The following is a 19,069-nucleotide window of genomic DNA, read 5'->3' as shown; positions in this document are numbered from 1 at the left end:
TTCCTTTTAATTTGTGTTACTTTGCGTTGTGAGTAGGGAGGCAACGTCTGTCAATTCTGTGTGTGTAAGCAAGCGGTCTTGCTCTCTGCCCACCAAGGCAAAGATTGTGAAAAAAATGAAAGGAGAGCTCACTCTGTTCAGCCAATTTTGGGACTCCGGTTATGTCAATGTGAAAATCAGTGGAGAAGGAGAGACACAGTCATAGAGATATACTCTGAGGCGCTTTAATAATAAGCGGTAACAAACTCAGGGTGTAAAAACACATATACAAGAGCTGATGTTTGCCACAACGCACGTATAGACACGCATCACATGTTCCCAAACTCTCGCGGTACTCAGTTCACTAGTCTGCCACACTCGCAAACGTCACGCACAACAGCACCACCCCTTCAAGGCACAGAGACACACAAGTCACAGATATTACACTATTGTCTTGTGGCGTTTGCTGTGACCGTTCTTGTACACAGTAGATAGCCGCTATTCTTGTTTTGATTTTATCGTTTTGACATATTTTACATTTTTGCTTTTCGTACAAGGTACTTTGTTGAGATTTTTTCAAGTGTTAACACACTTTTAATGGCTTTTTTAAAATGAAAAACAACAAGCAATAAATCTAGCATCTTCTAGTGATATTATAGAATGTACTTGTGTTTAGAGACTCTACTTCTGTCTCTTGATGTCCCTGACTAACGAGGCTGAAGCGAGCATGACGTCACACTTGCTTCGCACTTTTGCTCTAGTTGGACTTTATTTTTTTAGCCGCCACTGTCTTAATATTTGCACATTTTGTAGATGGCTGTCCGCGGGTTTATCTGCAATTTTTACAAAAATCACGTCCAGATTGCAAACATGCTATATATATATATATATATATATATATATACACACACATAAAAATCCCGTCTGCGACCAGCTAATGTTATATTTTATGTTCGTGTGGTTTGGATTTGATGTCAGTTTTGCCCATGCATACAAATACACCATCCGTGCCTGAAAGGTGATTGGCGGAAAATGAGGAAGTGTTGTGTGTCCGGCAGGGAAGCGAAGGCTCAAGAAGACGAAAGTGTTTTCATGGCAAGTAAAACCTGTGAAACCTGTTGGAATTCTGCCGTTGTTTGTTATCATAAGATTTGTAATACAAGTTAAAAATAGTGTCAGACTTTGTGTGATTTCTTCTGGGGGCTATAATGTATTGTATTACTTTCATTTGTTTTCAAGTACAAAAAAGCTGTTATTTTCAAGGTGTGGCGGTAATAAAAATGCACTGGTGGCGCTTTACATTAAGGGGAAACCCTGCATATATACATACAGATATCAGGGTCTCTGCAGGTTTCAACATGTACATTTTAAGACTTTTTAAGACAGTCTTGAAAATAATTTAAGATTATTTCACATCCATACTGACAGAAAATACGACAAAGAAAAATTAGAGGTCCAGAATGAATTTTAAGTATATGAATTCATTCACTGCTCTTTCACATTGGAAAACAAAATGGTTAAACTAACTAAATACACCAAGAGCTTCTCTAGTGTAAACTAACTGAAAATAATATTACCAAACATCTTAACAGCCAATTTTCAGATTTGCCATATAATTGTTTTCTTGCAAAAGGTGCAGTGTGCTTCATATCAAGTGTTTTCATGTAACATCAACATCAGCAATGGTAGAGGAAAGCACAACAATATATTGCCTGCGAAAGGCAGAGTTAGCATCTCTGCTAATGCTAAATGGTTAACTTTGGTAATGTTTTTTTCGGCTGTCAGAATTGAGCAAACCTATAAAAACATCTACAGTACTACTGTATCTGCACAAAGTTGTGAAAAACAGTGTGTGCAGACAGAGTGATAGTCTAAAAAGAAGGAAGGACATTATGGCTTGCAAGCCTCAAACAGAATTTGGATGTGAATAATGTGGATAACATTCAAATATGCTCAGCTCATTTTGTATCAGGTGTGTATGGACACATTTTTACCTGTTGTGACTTTTTTGAAAACATATTGCTAATACACAAAGATTAGTTTTTATTTAGGCATGACAAAATGACATTCACAAATCTCCATTGCTTTCCTCACCCCACAATAAGATTACCGTATTTTCCGCACTATAAGGCGCACCGGATTATTAGCCGCACCTTCTATGAATTACATATTTCATAATTTTGTCCACCAATAAGCCGCCCCGGACTATAAGCCGCGCCTACGCTGCGCTAAAGGGAATGTCAAAAAAACAGTCAGATAGGTCAGTCAAACTTTAATAATATATTAAAAACCAGCGTTCTAACAACTCTGTTCACTCCCAAAATGTACGCAAATGTGCAATCACAAACATAGTAAAATTCAAAATAGTGCAGCGCAATAGCAACATAATGTTGCTCGAACGTTAATGTCACAACACACAAAATAAACATAGCGCTTACTTTCTGAAGTTATTCTTCATTCGTAAATCCTTCGTCTTCGGTGTCCGAAGTGAAAAGTTGGGCAAATTTACGATCCACTGGCAGATGTTGGCGTCGTCTGGCGCTGCCTCCTCGTCTTAGTGAAGGTGTGTTCGCCTTCTGTCTTCCATTGTTCCCACGCAGTTAGCAGTCTAGCTTCGAATGCCCTGTTGACACCAATATCTAGCGGCTGGAGGTCTTTTGTCAATCCACCCGGAATGACGGCGAGTATTGAATTAAGCGTGTCAGCGTGTCTCTCAATGTGCTGTTATGAGCTAGCAAATATAACAACTACACTACCCAGCATGCAACGATAGTTACAAGCATGCGCGGTAGCCCTGAGAAGTTCCCACGCAGTTAGCAGTCTAGCTTCGAATGCCCTGTTGACACCAATATCTAGCGGCTGGAGGTCTTTTGTCAATCCACCCGGAATGACGGCGAGTATTGAATTAAGCGTGTCAGCGTGTCTCTCAATGTGCTGTTATGAGCTAGCAAATATAACAACTACACTACCCAGCATGCAACGATAGTTACGAGCATGCGCAGTAGCCCTGAGAAGCGATGTTGTATGCTGGGAGTTCGAATGTGGTTATGAGCACGCTGTGAGAAAACGTTGAGAACTCAGTTAACACGCCTCGTCTGCATTATTTATAATTAGACAGACAACACACTTAATAGGAGCCATTTGGGGTCTTTACATAAACACACAAATGGAAATGAAACGTCACATATCCCAGCATGCACCGCGCGCTTCTTCTACGGGGAAAAAAGATGGCGGCTGTTTACCGAAGTTGCGAGATCGAAACTTTATGAAAATTAATCGTAATAAAGCGCACCGGGTTATAAGGCGCACTGTCATCTTTTGAGAAAAATTGTGGTTTTTAGGTGCGCCTTATAGTGCGGAAAATACGGTAGTGTAAATGTTTTAATGCTTTTAATGTCGGTTGCTTTATAAACTTGGAGAAAAGATTAGGCATAAAAAGCTGACCTGACATGATTAGAACAAATAGAAATAATATAATTATGTTTTTTTTTAATAGTTTTACTGATGAGTACACTACTACCACAGAGAAATTAGCATGTGCTTACTGTATGTAATAGTATGATTTCACTACTGAACATCTCATATTGATCTCCTTCGGCAATTGGTGCAACTTAAACCACATAACACTCCTTTGGGGGGTTACGTTTATCTTTGTAAAGTTGTGCAAGTGTTTGTGGTGTTTCAGCATCTTTTGACACTGACTTATCCCGCATTTTTGACTTTGACATCATCACTCCATTCACTTTCACCACCATGTTTACAAACGCTTGCCTCCTCGTTGGCTGCACATCTGGGTACTAAACACTTTATACGTTTCCATTCAACGGGTTCAACCATGCATTAAATTGATCGTTCAGGAGACACAAATCGTTGAACCTTTACTTACCCATCAAATGCAAGTAATTTGGCTTTGCTGTGGGCTTTAGTTAAGTTTTCTCCGTTGCTATGCTAACTCAGCTGTCAACACACAGCTGCGCGCACACAGCATTAGCTTATGGTGTTCCATATATTCTGACCGGGCAGTACAGTTATTTCCGCTGTGTAGTTACTTCACAGCGTCCTCAAAAATCGAAACATTTCAAAGCGAGACTGAAGTTTATGCATGTTTTAAAACAAAGTAACGTCAATAGATTAAGACCTTTTATGAGATTTTTAGACATTTTAAGGCCTTAAATTAAAATTATTAGATTTGAGACTTTTTAAGACCCCGCGGATACCCTGATACATACCGTATTGTTCGGCCGAAAATGCACAATAAAGAAGGAAAAAAACATATAAGTCGCATTTTTGGGGGAAATTTATTTGATAAAACCCAACACCAAGAATAGACATTTGAAAGGCAATTTAAAATAAATAAAGAATAGTGAACAACAGGCTGAATAAGTGTACGTTATATGAGGCATAAACAACCAACTGAGAACGTCCCTGGTATGTTAACATAACATATTATGGTAAGAGTCATTCAAATAACTATAACATATAGAACATGCTATACGTTTACCAAACAATCTGTCACTCCTAATCGCTAAATCCCATGAAATCTTATACGTCTAGTCTCTTACGTGAATGAGCTAAATAATATTATTTGATGTTTTACGGTAATGTGTTAATAATTTCACACATAAGTCGCTCCTAAGTATAAGTCGCACCCCCGGCCAAACTATGAAAAAAAACTGCAACTTATAGTCCGAAAAAAACGGTACATACACATATATATACACACACACACACACACACACACACACACACACACACACACAGTGTTAGCGTTAACGCACTGTGTCTTTTGACGCATTGAAATCAGAAAGGACACGCAATTCCGGAAGCCCGCGTGTCCCCTGGACGCAGATTTTTATTTTTATTCACCGCCCGGTTTGCTTGTTTTATTTAATTTTATCGATTATCGCTTCCCGCCAGTGTTTTGTTTTGTTTTGTTTATATTTGTCAGGTCACATTTCCGTTCCAGTTTATTGCGTTTTTATTGGTCGTAAATTTTGATTTGCCGACAGTTTTATCAATGACAAATACTGCCTCAGTTTGCTCTCGGGACAACTTTACCGCTAGGGGCTGTCAAAAGAAACACTTGATAGTAAACACTAAGGTGAGTGTAAAGTCAACCTTTTTAACTTCATCATGTGCCATGTCTCCAGTAAATGACTTGTTTTAGTCTTTGTGAGTCCATGGAAACTTCACTTTTATCTCCCGCTGAAGCGACATCGTTCGAGGATGGAGACAGGCTAACTGTTAGCTTCAAGCTAACAAGGACCGGACCAGACTCCTTCACCCCAAAAACTTACTTTGCAGGTCAACAAACGGGGTAAATATGTGCCTTTTGAGGTGATAATGTGCGAGGAGTGTTTAAAAGGAGTCTCTTGGAGAAGTGACTGTCAAGCTAGCAAGTGTCGCTCGCATCACTGACATCATCACCGTCATTGTTTACTGAAACAGAGATGCTGTCTGTGCGTTATGATAAACGCACATGTCGCCAGGGTCTGCTTTTTATCGATAGACTTCCATCCATTTTCTACCGCTTGTCTCTTTCAGGGTGGCGGGGGTTGCTGGAGCCTATCTCAGCAGGGATGTCAAAAGTGTGGCCCGGAGGCTATTTGCGGCCCGCAGCTAATGTTTTAAAGGCCCACAGCACATTCTAAAAATACTATTAAAATACCGTATTTTCCGCACTATAAGGCGCACCTAAAAACCACAAACTTTCTCAAAAGCTGACAGTGCGCCTTATAACCCGGTGCGCTTTATATATGGATAAATATTAAGATTCATTTTCATAAAGTTTAGGTCTCGCAACTACGGTAAACAGCCGCCATCTTTTTTCCCCGTAGAAGAAGCGCGCGGTGCATGCTGGGATATGTGACGTTTCATTTCCATTTGTGTGTTTATGTAAAGACCCCAAAATGGCTCCTATTAAGTGTGTTGTCTGTCTAATTATAAATAATGCAGACGAGGCGTGTTAACTGAGTTCTCAACGTTTTCTCACAGCGTGCTCATAACCACATTCGAACTCCCAGCATACAACAACGCTTCTCAGGGCTACCGCGCATGCTCGTAACTATCGTTGCATGCTGGGTAGTGTAGTTGTTATATTTGCTAGCTCATAACAGCACATTGAGAGACACGCTTACGCGCTTAATTCAATACTCGCCGTCATTCCGGGTGGATTGACAAAAGACCTCCAGCCGCTAGATATTGGTGTCAACAGGGCATTCGAAGCTAGACTGCTAACTGCTTGGGAACTTCTCAGGGCTACCGCGCATGCTCGTAACTATCGTTGCATGCTGGGTAGTGTAGTTGTTATATTTGCTAGCTCATAACAGCACATTGAGAGACACGCTTACGCGCTTAATTCAATACTCGCCGTCATTCCGGGTGGATTGACAAAAGACCTCCAGCCGCTAGATATTGGTGTCAACAGGGCATTCGAAGCTAGACTGCTAACTGCGTGGGAACTTCTCAGGGCTACCGCGCATGCTCGTAACTATCGTTGCATGCTGGGTAGTGTAGTTGTTATATTTGCTAGCTCATAACAGCACATTGAGAGACACGCTTACGCGCTTAATTCAATACTCGCCGTCATTCCGGGTGGATTGACAAAAGACCTCCAGCCGCTAGATATTGGTGTCAACAGGGCATTCGAAGCTAGACTGCTAACTGCGTGGGAACAATGGAAGACAGAAGGCGAACACACCTTCACTAAGACGAGGAGGCAGCGCCAGACAACGCCAACATCTGCCAGTGGATCGTAAATTTGCCCAACTTTTCACTTCGGACACCGAAGACGAAGGATTTACGAATGAAGAATAACTTCAGAAAGTGAGCGCTATGTTTATTTTGTGTGTTGTGACATTAACGTTCGAGCAACATTATGTTGCTATTGCTCTGCACTATTTTGAATTTTACTATGTTTGTGATTGCACATTTGCGTACATTTTGGGAGTGAACAGAGTTGTTAGAACGCTGGTTTTTAATATATTATTAAAGTTTGACTGACCTATCTGACTGTTTTTTTGACATTCCCTTTAGCGCAGCGTAGGCGCGGCTTATAGTCCGGGGCGGCTTATTGGTGGACAAAGTTATGAAATATGTAATTCATTGAAGGTGCGGCTAATAATCCGGTGCGCCTTATAGTGCGGAAAATACGGTAAACAAAAACATAGCAAAAGTGGAATAAAAAAACTTACAGGTGTAATGTAATTTAGAAAAAGTTGCAATGTTGACTAATAAAACTAAACATTTTTTTCTTTAAAATTATCATTGCGCAAAATATAATATTGAATCAAAATCAATGTTTATGAATTATTGACCTATCCAAGGCTCCGATTACTTCACATCAAATATTACACTTTGAAAAATATTTTTTGTGGAAGAGTTTGCATATTTTGTGTGTTTGCCACAAACAAAAAAATATTTAAAAAAAAACAACTTTGAATTGACGGATAGATCTGAAGTTGATTTAAGTGTTAAATAATGTATGTATGCCCTGGCACACGAGTATCATTTCATGACCGAAGCAAAAAACGTGTTACACTTTTATACTGAAATAAATACACCGACAACTTATTAAATACAAATATAGAAAAAAAAACTAGCGGCAACGGTAAAGTTTAGATCCATGAAGGAAAGAAGAAAGTGAATGAATGTTTATAACTGAATACATTTACATATGCATAAACATTTGTTTTCTTTTGTATTCTTTTTTTAATGAATTAAGTAACGTTTATGACAACTTTTTTCCAAAACACAATATAGAATGTGAGATATAAACAGGATAATGCATACATTTATCTTTTTTTTTTTTTTTTTTTAACGCTTACAAAAAAGTGGGACCCCAAAGATTTACTGTGGGACCCCATTTTGAAAATTCATAGCGCCAACACATATACATACAGGTAAAAGCCAGTAAATTAGAATATTTTGAAAAACTTGATTTATTTCAGTAATTGCATTCAAAAGGTGTAACTTGTACATTATATTTATTCATTGCACACAGACTGATGCATTCAAATGTTTATTTCATTTAATTTTGATGATTTGAAGTGGCAACAAATGAAAATCCAAAATTCCGTGTGTCACAAAATTAGAATATTACTTAAGGCTAATACAAAAAAGGGATTTTTAGAAATGTTGGCCAACTGAAAAGTATGAAAATGAAAAATATGAGCATGTACAATACTCAATACTTGGTTGGAGCTCCTTTTGCCTCAATTACTGCGTTAATGCGGCGTGGCATGGAGTCGATGAGTTTCTGGCACTGCTCAGGTGTTATGAGAGCCCAGGTTGCTCTGATAGTGGCCTTCAACTCTTCTGCGTTTTTGGGTCTGGCATTCTGCATCTTCCTTTTCACAATACCCCACAGATTTTCTATGGGGCTAAGGTCAGGGGAGTTGGCGGGCCAATTTAGAACAGAAATACCATGGTCCGTAAACCAGGCACGGGTAGATTTTGCACTGTGTGCAGGCGCCAAGTCCTGTTGGAACTTGAAATCTCCATCTCCATAGAGCAGGTCAGCAGCAGGAAGCATGAAGTGCTCTAAAACTTGCTGGTAGACGGCTGCGTTGACCCTGGATCTCAGGAAACAGAGTGGACCGACACCAGCAGATGACATGGCACCCCAAACCATCACTGATGGTGGAAACTTTACACTAGACTTCAGGCAACGTGGATCCTGTGCCTCTCCTGTCTTCCTCCAGACTCTGGGACCTCGATTTCCAAATTTGCATGGTTGGGTGATGGTTTGGGGTGCCATGTCATCTGCTGGTGTCGGTCCACTCTGTTTCCTGAGATCCAGGGTCAACGCAGCCGTCTACCAGCAAGTTTTAGAGCACTTCATGCTTCCTGCTGCTGACCTGCTCTATGGAGATGGAGATTTCAAGTTCCAACAGGACTTGGCGCCTGCACACAGCGCAAAATCTACCCGTGCCTGGTTTACGGACCATGGTATTTCTGTTCTAAATTGGCCCGCCAACTCCCCTGACCTTAGCCCCATAGAAAATCTGTGGGGTATTGTGAAAAGGAAGATGCAGAATGCCAGACCCAAAAACGCAGAAGAGTTGAAGGCCACTATCAGAGCAACCTGGGCTCTCATAACACCTGAGCAGTGCCAGAAACTCATCGACTCCATGCCACGCCGCATTAACGCAGTAATTGAGGCAAAAGGAGCTCCAACCAAGTATTGAGTATTGTACATGCTCAGATTTTTCATTTTCATACTTTTCAGTTGCCCAACATTTCTAAAAATCCCTTTTTTGTATTAGCCTTAAGTAATATTCTAATTTTGTGACACACGGAATTTTGGATTTTCATTTGTTGCCACTTCAAATCATCAAAATTAAATGAAATAAACATTTGAATGCATCAGTCTGTGTGCAATGAATAAATATAATGTACAAGTTACACCTTTTGAATGCAATTACTGAAATAAATCAAGTTTTTCAAAATATTCTAATTTACTGGCTTTTACCTGTATACATATACAGAATAGAATAGAATAGAAAGTACTTTATTGATCCCTGGGGGGAATTCAGCACCACAGTTCGCTCACAATAGACAATAATAATAATACATAATATAAATAATATATTATATATGTATATATATAATATATAATATAAATATATTCTACATATACTTTACATTTAAGTGTAGAGTATATGTATACACATATACACATATATACATATATATATATACATATACATATACATATACATATATTGTAATACATTAAGAATACATATATGATATATTAACAATAAATAATATAAGATACAATAATATAATGCTTGAAATGATCAAAGTATGTAAATATAATTACATTACATGTATACTTACCGCATGTATATAAAATGTTAAATGAGGTTTTTGGATGTTTAGAAGGCTTTATAGGCGGAATAGATCAAATCCCTATAACCTACATTGGTAGCTTGTTGCTATTGCTACTGTTACTTTACGACTTAGAATGCATTAAAAAAAAGAGAAAGGCATATGTGTTCTTGTCTCACATAGTGAGTGATAGGCAATTTTCCTTTAAAGAGTGCAGATCCCACTCTAAGTAACAATACCAATTCCCAGGTAGAAGGAATTGGTACCGCATCAGTTTGAATATGAACGGTACCTTTACTGACCTAAGAAACACCATTTAAGGGTATCTTGCTGAACCCGACGCACCTCTTCCCCCAGTTTGCACTCCCCTGAAACAATCTGACACACTGTCATTCCCAACATAACAAAAGGCAGCTCTCTGGTAGTAAAAAGATGGCGGCAAATAAGGAGCGAAGGGAAGGCACGCCAGCGAACACACACACTCCAACAGTGACATCACTCACCCAGCAGAGCTAAAAGGTATGTATCCATGTAGGGCCAAGAGGCGCAAGTGTGACCGGCGACACATTTCTCACAAACAAAAACACGCAGCTGCGGGTGACACGTTCGGGATTTCCTGGTCGGGCGAGGCTAATCTGACATAAGCGAGGCTGTCATAGCGGCTGACTCAGCAGGGCGGGATTATGATTGACAGCCGCTGCCCCCTCTTCTTGTGAGTGGAGGGTGTGGAGACACGCGTCCGTTAGTTAAGCAGCTCTTGTGTCATCTTCTTACTCACACGCCGACGACCACATCCACTTGAGGTTTCCATGCAGATAAATTGTTGCTCTGGTGAATGGCTGATAAGATGCCACTTATTACACCAACAACACACCCTGCAGGCAGCCAACATTTGCAATTATATTTAATGTCATCAAGTCTTTACTCATTTAATTCTCCACAGCCTCTAAAAGGCCAAATGTTATATGCCATCAGAATATGTAAGAGTTATACAGCAGTATGGATTACTTTCTGACATTTCTTGTGTTTGTACCAATACTCAAAAGTCTCAACATAGCGCGAGAATACTACGGCACTGAACAAAAGTGAGATCAACTCTCGTTAGGGGACAATACTGTAGAAATTAAACATGGATTGTGAACGATAGGCAAAATCCCAAAGATAAGTGCAGTTCCGCTTACAAAACGAAACTTCTCGACATTGCCGTGACAAAACCTCAGCAGAACGCATCTACATCGTGACAGCAACGGGCGCATTGACCCGTCACCACATTCTCTTTCCCTATTTATCATATTTTGGTCTTTTTATGCATTACCGGAACTCCTTTACTCAGCGCATTTATTTCCGTTTGCATAGCAGCGCACTTCCTACTTCCGGAAATGTGTTGTAATCATGACAGACTTGGTAACAGACAACCAATACAACTATTTTTGGACAAATGAGGATTAACAACCTTATCTTTTTGAAGCTGAACATATTGAGGATGAACTGCTGATTACAAAAAGTGATCACAAAGAGAGGGTAAAACTTTGGAGCAGGTGAGATAGTGAGGTCGACGTGACTTGCCGGTGTAAATGTGGAACTTGGAGTCAAGCCCAAGTTAAGTCGACATAAATGGGATTCTTACCCAAAGTCACCTTGAAAAAACTTCCCCAACAGACATCTGTCCTATGAGTGAGTCACTATAATACTGATCAAGATACATGCAGCACACCATGCTTGTCATTGCAACGAGCTAGCTGTGTACGAACAAAACAGAAAATATGGGCTAATACTTTACAGGTACCGTATTTTCCGCACTATAAGGCGTACCTAAAAACCACAAATTTTCTCAAAAGCTGACAGTGCGCCTTATAACTCGGTGCGCTTTATATATGGCTAAATATTAAGATTCATTTTCATAAAGTTTCGGTCTCGCAACTTCGGTAAACAGCCGCCATCTTTTTTCCCCGTAGAAGAAGCGCGCGGTGCATGCTGGGATATGTGACGTTTCATTTCCATTTGTGTGTTTATGTAAAGACCCTAAAATGGCTCCTATTAAGTGTGTTGTCTGTCTAATTATAAATAATGCAGACGAGGCGTGTTAACTGAGTTCTCAACGTTTACTCACAGCGTGCTCATAACCACATTCTAACTCCCAGCATACAACAACGCTTCTCAGGGCTACCGCGCATGCTCGTCACTATCGTTGCATGCTGGGTAGTGTAGTTGTTATTTTTGCTAGCTCATAACATCACATTAAGAGACACGCTTACGCGCTTAATTCAATACTCGCCGTCATTCCGGGTGGATTGACAAAAGACCTCCAGCCGCTAGATATTGGTGTCAACAGGGCATTCGAAGCTAGACTGCTAACTGCGTGGGAACAGTGGATGACAGAAGGCGAACACATGTGACGTTCACCAAGACAGGGAGGCAGGGAGACAGCGCCAGACGACATTTTGGATCCCACATTTGCCCAACTTTTCAATTCGGACAACGAAGGAGAATAATTCGAGGGATTTATGAATGAAGAATAACTTCAGAAAGTGAGCGTTATGTTTATTTTGTGTGTTGTGACATTAACGTTCGAGCAACATTATGTTGCTATTGCTCTGCACTATTTTGAATTTTACTATGTTTGTGATTGCACATTTGCGTACATTTTGGGAGTGAACAGAGTTGTTAGAACGCTGGTTTTTAATATATTATTAAAGTTTGACTGACTTATCTGACTGTTTTTTTTGACATTCCTTTAGCGCAGTTAGATGCGGCTTACAACACCGGGCGGCTTATAGGTGGACAAAGTTTTGAAATATGCCGTTCATTGAAGGCGCGGCTTTTAACCCAGGGCGCCTTATGGTGCGGAAAATACGGTACTGTAATATGATGGTTCATGTTTTGTGTTGTGCGTCACTAACTCAAAAGCGATTCAGCTGCTGGCACAAGCTAGCTTACGGCTACAGCCGTAGCAAGACGATGTGCTACTACGGTTGATAAACAGTTCCTCAGTGTTCACTCTTACAAAAACAATGTTGCTACAGCTTGGTTATTATACAGGTTAAGCAACGTAAATGAAGTATTGTTAGTGGTTTTTGGATGCAAGCGGTAGAAAATGGATGGTTATACAAAATAAAATGCAAAAAAACAAACCTTTTGTCGTTTTGTCTTTCATTAGGATTGTGAACGATAGGCAAAATCCCAAAAATAAGTGCAGTTCCCCTTACAAAACCAAACTTCTCGACATTGCCATGGCAAAACCTCAGCAGAACACATCTACATAGCGACAGCAACGGGCGCATTGACCCGTCATCACATCCTCTTTCCCCATTTATCATATTTTGGTCTTTTTATGCATTACCGGAACTTCTTTCCTCGCATTTATTTCCATTTGCATAGCTGCTCACTTCCTACTTCCGGAAAAGTGTTGTCAACTCCCCCCAAATTGGATTAACTCGCTGGAATAAAAAAAGACAATATAACATACATCCATAAACGTGGATGCATATGAAAAAGTGCAATATATTTATCTGTACAGTAACCTATTTATTTATTTATATCAGCACCTTATTGCTTTTTTATCCTGCACTACCATGAGCTAATGCAACAAAATTTAATTCTTATCTGTACTGTAAAGTTCAAATTTGAATGACAATAAAAAAGGAAGTCTAAGTAGTCATGTCAGACTTGGGAGAAGACAACAAAGACGACTATTTTTGGACAAATGAGGATTCACTACCTTATCTTTTTGAGGCTGAATATATTGAGGATGAACTCCTGATTATGAAAAAGCGATCACAAAGAGAGAGCGAAACTTTGGAGCAGGTGAAAAAGTGAGATCGGTGTGACTAAATGTGGAACTTGGAGCCAAGCTACGCCGACATAAATGGCGTGCTTGCCCAAAATCAACTTGAAAAAAAGTTTGGTCAGCTGGACCAAACAGACATGTTGAGTGAATCGCTATAATATTGATCAAGATACATGCAGCACACCATGCTTGTTATCGCAACGACAGTACACACACTGTCGGGCTAGCTGTGTACGAACAAAACGGAAAATATGGGCTAATACTTTACAGGTACTGTAATATGATGGTTCATGTTTTGTGTTGTGCGTCACCAACTCAAAAGCGATTCAGCTGCTGGCACAAACTAGCTTACGGCTAATGCCGTAGCATGCCGTCGCAAGACGAAGTGCTACTACGGTAGATAAAGAGTTCCTCAGTGTTCGCTCTTACAAAAACAATATTGCTGGAGCTTTGTTATTATACAAGTTACGCAACGTAAATAAAGTATTGTTGGCGATTTTTGGATGCAAGCGGTAGAAAATGGATGGATATACAAAATAAAATGCAAAAAAACAAACATTTTGTCTTTTTGTCTTTCATTAGGATTGTGAACAATAGGCCAAATTCCAAAAATAAGTGCAGTTCCCCTTAAAAAACGAAACTTCTCGACATTGCCGTGACAAAACCTCAGCAGAACGCATCTACATCGTGACAGCAACGGGCGCACTGACCCGTCATCACATTCTCTTTCCCTATTTATCATATTTTGGTCTTTTTATGCATTACCGGAATTTCTTTACTCAGCGCATTTATTTCCGTTTGCATAGCAGTAGGGCTGCAACTAACAACTAATTTGATAATCGATTGATCTGTCGATTGTTACTTCGATTAATTGATTAATAATCGGATAAAAGAGACAAACTACATTTCTATCCTTTCCAGTATTTTATTGAAAAAAAACAGCATACTGGCACCATACTTATTTTGATTATTGTTTCTCAGCTGTTTGTAAATGTTGCAGTTTATAAAGGTTTATAAAAAAATAAAAAATAAAAAATAAAAAAATACAATAAAAATTAAACAATTAAAAAAGTAGCCTCTGCGCATGCGCATAGCATGGATCCAACGAATCGATGACTAAATTAATCGCCAACTATTTTTATAATCGATTTTAATCGATTAGTTGTTGCAGCCCTACATAGCAGCGTACTTCCTACTTCCGGAAACGTGTTGTAATCATGGCAGACTTGGGAGAAGACAACAAACACGATTATTTTTGGACCAATGAGGAATCACAACCTTATCTTTTTGAGGCTGAACATATTGAGGATGAACTGCTGATTATAAAAAGCGATCACAAAGAGAGGGTGAAACTTTGGAGCAGGTGAGATAGTGAGGTCCACGTGACTTGCCGGTGTAAATGTGGAACTTGGAGCCAAGTTAAGTCGACATAAATGGGATGCTTACCCAAAGTCACCTTGAAATTACCGGAACTTCTTTCCTCGCATTTATTTCCGTTTGCAGAGCAGCACACTTCCTACTTCCGCAAATGTGTTGTAATCATGGCAGACTTGGGAGAAGACAACAAAGACGACTATTTTTGGACAAATGAGGATTCACAACCTTATCTTTTTGAGGCTGAATATATTGAGGATGAACTGCTGATTATAACAAGCGATCACAAAGACAGGGCGAAACTTTGGAGCAGGGGAAAAAGTGAGGTCGGTGTGACTAAATGTGAAACCAAACCTTTTGTCTTTCATCAGGATTGTGAACGATCGGCAAAATTCCAAAAAAAAAAAAAAGGAGCAGTTCCCCTTACAAAATGAAGCTTCTCGACATTGCGGTGACAAAACCTCTACATCGTGACAGCAACGGGCGCCTTGACCTGTCACCACATCCTCTTTCCAGAGACACCCGGGCTTCATGCTGACCTCCTAAAATAGCCTCCTAAAAAGTCCAGTCTCTGTTCCTGTTCGAGACTCGGCAGGGGGGGAAGTGTTTGTTTCAAGTCAGCATCTCACACTTGGAAGGACATGAAAGTAGTCGCGTCTTCCTTCTTTTTAAGGCGGACACACGCGTGCGAACAAACCCCCCCGGCCGCGCCGAATGAAAGTATTTCAACTCCTACAAAGTGCGAAAGTACATATTTGCACACAATAGTAATAATAAAGTTTATTCACGCAGGGCGAGCTCAATCTGTGCAAATGTGTAGGCGCGGCTGTAGCAGACGCCACCAAGCAGTCGCACGTCGACGTGCCAATAGCAATAACATTTAGGTCACTTCTGGCCGGGTGATGAATAAACCCGCTACCAGATGAGGTGGAATTAATATTTAATCCGCGTAAATGAGATAAACAGCGTGGCTTCACATGGGCGACAACACCACTAAGTCCCGTTACAAAGCTCGTTAGCTAACTAGCTAGCTTTAACGGGCCGCCGCAAGCTAAAAGGCCAGTTAGCATGTTAGCCGGCTAGCAGGCTAACGAGCACATTCCTTCCCTCCGAGGAGCACACCACAATAAGGCACAACTTACCGCTCTTTCCAATACCGCCTTAACGCTTCTTTAAAAATAACGCACCCACGTTGAGGTGTATTCGCCGGCATACACGCTAGCTGTGCTACGCTAGCGCTGCTAAGCTAGCGTTACCTGCTCTTCCGCCCGGCCTTGCCTTAAAATGGGAGTGCACACTTCCGAGCTACTTGCGGCGGACCTTTAATGTCCTTTTATCCGCCGAAGCGGCTCGCCGGGCGGGCCTCGCCGCGGCGTCCACCCGGCCGCTCGACAAAGCGCGACGACACGGCGGGGGGAGGACAAAGACTTCGTGTCTTGGTTGTTATTTCGCGGCGTGAAGTAAAAAGTTTGCGCTCACCCGTTTGTCGCTCGCTGTCTTCTGCGCGCTCCGCAAAGTGTCAGCTCGCGTGCGCGTGTGTGCGTGCGCAACCCACGTCACTCACTTGCTGAACGCTGCTGGTCCACTTCTGCTTTTTTCCTCGGAATAAAAGCGAACCATCCATTTTTAACGTGAAAATCATCACAATTACAATAAAAACACACCTGTAATCCCCGTTGTATTCAATTCATCACACAAGTGCTGCATAAATAGGTTATTTTAAATATATATTTTTTAATTATCGATCCATCCATCCATCCATTTTACTACCGCTTGTCCCGTTTATATTTAACGTTTTTACTGGAATATGTTTATATTTATTAATTATCTTGTAACTTGTGTTTTCTTATGTTTTAAATATATCATACTATTTGGGAAAATATGTTTTTATTCCTTAATTTATTGTTTCGATTTTTCATTGTTACTATTTTAATGTGTGTGTAGTTATTACTAACAGTCAACATTAAGACTGTATAGTTATTTATTAGAGCTATTTTTAAACTTTTTGTAACTTTTTTACCATACATTAATTATAAAAATATGTTTTCGGTAGGGAAATGTCTACAAAAATAAAAACCCAGTAATCCGTTGTATTCAATTTATCACACAAGTGCTGCATACATACCGCACATATGTTATGTTAAATATATTGTATTGAATTTAACGTTTTTACTGGATATGTTTATATTAATCATCTAGTAACTTGTTTTCTTATATTTAAATTATATCATACTATTTGTGAAGATATGTGTATTTATTCCTTAATTTGTTTCGATTTTTTATTGTTACTATTTTAATGTGTGTAGTTATTACTAACATTAAGACTGTATTGTTATTTATTAGAACTATCTAACTTTTTGTAACTATTATACCATGTATTAATTATAAAAATATTTTTCCTTAGCAAAGTGTTTTTTCAATTATTACCACAAAATTATTAATATTATTATTTTTGCTGCGATGAGGTGGCGACTTGTCCAGGGTGTACCCCGCCTTCCGCCCGATTGTAGCTGAGATAGGCTCCAGCGCCCCCCGCGACCCCGAAGAGAATAAGCGGTAGAAAATGGATCGATGGGTTATTATTTTGAATTATCACACTTAATGTGTGTGTAGTTATTACTAACATTAAGACTGTATTGTTATTAAGTAGAACTATCTTAACTTTTTGTAACTATTTTACCATATATTAAGTATAAAAAATATTTTTTAGCAAAGTGTTTGTTTTTTCAATTATTACCACAAAAATGTATTATTTTTGAACGATCTGGTTATTTTGTTGTATTTTTGTTTAAATAGAGGGCCAAGCGGTAGAAAAAAAAAGTTTTAATTATATCATACTATTTGTGAAAATATGTGTATTTATTCCTTAATTTATTGTTACTATTTTAATGTGTGTGTAGTTATTACTAACATTAAGACTGTATTGTTATTTATTAGAACTATCTAACTTTTTTTAACTATTTTACCATATATTATTAAAAAAAATTTTAGCAAAATGTTTTTTTTTTTCAATTATTACCACAAAGTCTTATTTTGAATTATCTGGTTATTTTGTTGTATTTTAGTTTAAATAGAGGGACAAGCGGTAGAAAAAAATATGTTTTAATTATATCATCCTATTTGTGAAAATATGTGTATTTATTTCTTAATTTATTGTTTGTTTTATTGTTACTATTTTAATGTTTGTGTAGTTATTACTAACATTAAGACTGTATTATTAGAACTATCTTTTAACTTTTTGTAACTATTTTACCATATATTAATTATAAAAAATATTTTTCTTTAGCAAAGTGTGTTTGTTTTTTCAATTATTACCACAAAATGTCCTATTTTTGGCTTAATTGTCGTAAAATGGAAATATGGCTCTGTAGTCGCCAACATTGAAAGTCCATTGTTTTATCTTTTTAAATAGAGGGATAATGAATAATTTAAATTTTTAACTTCTTTCTGCTCCTTTTCATTCATAATTTACATTGATGTGATGTGGTTTTATTTTTGACTTTTTTTCCTTTGTTTGATTTTTTTGAGTGAAATAAATAAATGAACTATACTGAACTCCAGTATAAACACGCACAGGCCCTGATGTGGTCCCAGTGTCCCTTGTATCTGCAGTTCACTAAAGTTCAGTTCAGTTTATTTGGAACATGCATATAGTCTGGTTACTTGTTTTATTTTAATTTAGAGGGACAAGCAGTAGAAAATGAATGGATGGATATAAAAGTGTGAATATATGTAATATTTTTTTTATGTTATTTGTTGCTAATATCATTATTGCCATACACGATATTTATATATTTACTGGCTCTTGTTTTCCTGTTATAATTAAATATGCATCAAATTATATATACACAGTACATGTTTGTATTTTCTTAGTATTTATTTTGTTATTTTATTTCTCTTACTAAGGGTATTCATTGCTTCTGTGTAAGTGATAAATATCTACACATAAGTTTTGCTGGATTGTAGCTTTTATGTTTATATTTGTTTGTTATGCCGCTTCAAATTTTATCAATTTCCCAATTTTTAAATATTATTTCAGGATACTTGTAAATCTGTCTTATAAGACTATAGCGATTACACATACCTACTAATATT

General features: G+C 38.7%; 1 protein-coding gene across 4 annotated transcripts in view; it reads right to left on the bottom strand.

Moving 5' to 3' along the window:
- The window catches only part of LOC133586995 (ras-related protein Rap-1A-like), a 41,825-nt gene extending 25,228 nt beyond the window's left edge, over positions 1-16,597 (bottom strand). The window contains exon 1 of one of the 4 annotated variants that reach the window (XM_061939457.2): positions 16,454-16,597. The gene's annotated coding sequence lies outside the window, so the exon portion shown is untranslated. Of the gene's footprint in view, positions 1-10,316; positions 10,371-16,116; positions 16,403-16,453 lie in introns of those variants that run through there. The other 3 variants (XM_061939464.2, XM_061939479.2, XM_061939472.2) reach the window with 3 other exon arrangements.
- Positions 16,598-19,069: the final 2,472 nt, after the last annotated feature.

This window comes from Nerophis lumbriciformis, linkage group LG03 (assembly GCF_033978685.3).
Source record: "Nerophis lumbriciformis linkage group LG03, RoL_Nlum_v2.1, whole genome shotgun sequence".
Classification (NCBI taxonomy): domain Eukaryota; kingdom Metazoa; phylum Chordata; class Actinopteri; order Syngnathiformes; family Syngnathidae; genus Nerophis; species Nerophis lumbriciformis.
Note: the sequence above shows the minus strand (reverse complement) of the source record. Positions and strands in the feature narration are given on the sequence as shown.